Raw genomic sequence first — 1264 nt, 5'->3', positions numbered from 1 at the left:
TCTTTATGCTAGTTTACAGAAATACTTACAACAGCAAAGTTATTTTTTTTAAAATCAGCATTTCTCCCATTGTCATCCATCACAAGAGGCTGATTTACCAGAATACTCACAAGACTCATGTAAAAGCTCTCTTTACAGTTTCAAGTAGCAGCGCCTAGCTATACGTTCAGGTAAGAGATTTACAGCACTGTTCATCATCCTGGTGACAAAAACCAGGCTGTACACAAGCTTTAACCAAGAATGCTTGATTATGCTGGCAGGTTTCCACTATGAATTAAGAATTAAGAACCCAATGCCTACACGCAAAGTATTTGTCTTTACTACTGATTGGAGAGATTAACAGTCCTTATCTAACTGGCCCAATCAAGTCTTTACTGGAATACATTGCTAGCCCGTGCTACTAGTTTTGAAAACACCAAACGAGGAATGGCATTAACTACTTCCTACAACATAGGTGTACATTTATATGGTGTACGCCTGCAGGTATCTGCGACTGCAACGAATAGAAAGCCATTACTCCTATAGATCAAATTGAGGCGTATTCAGAATGTGATGGGATACAGAGTGATGCTTAAAAGACATGAAACATTTAAACTATGTAAAAATTCAAATATAAACAGGAAATTAAATCAAGTATGACATTGTGGTTCAATGCAGCTGTTTAAGCCAGCATTACTGTCAAAAGAAGCAGTGCCCCTAATCCTCATCCACCTGCATAACCCTTGGCCATCCCCCCTCACCCTCTGCTGGCACAAGGTTGAAATGCCAGCACGCAGTTCACCACAAAAGGGAACTTACCCAAGACGAAAGACATGTTAAGAAGTCTTAGATTTGTCATGAGACTAATGCTAGAAAAAAGCTCAAATCAGCTTCCAAAATTCTGGCCATGCATTTAAAAATACTTTCAGACTAAGATGAAGATAACTATTTACAGTATTTCTGAATTGCTATTTATGTTATCATGCCATGCTTAAACTGCTCAGCCTGGTACTTGTATGATGTAGTAAAAGCCAGTGCAATAAGAATTAACATATGGGCAAAGACGATGCAGAAACGGTTATGCAAAAGAGTTTGAATAAAGCTCTAAAGAATTAATTTTCCAGATGTGAAGTTGTTACCCATTATTTAGAAGAAATCTTTGCAAGTCAACTGCCACTGTTCCATTTACATGGAGGTTTCGCCAGCTTCAAAGCCTATCAGTTCCAAGTGTTCAACACTTACTCAACTTTTAGCTCAGTTCTAGGAAGAAAGAAATTCCAAAAGC

The sequence above is a fragment of the Calonectris borealis genome, chromosome Z (assembly GCF_964195595.1).
Source record: "Calonectris borealis chromosome Z, bCalBor7.hap1.2, whole genome shotgun sequence".
NCBI classification, from domain to species: domain Eukaryota; kingdom Metazoa; phylum Chordata; class Aves; order Procellariiformes; family Procellariidae; genus Calonectris; species Calonectris borealis.
This window is presented reverse-complemented; position numbering follows the sequence as displayed.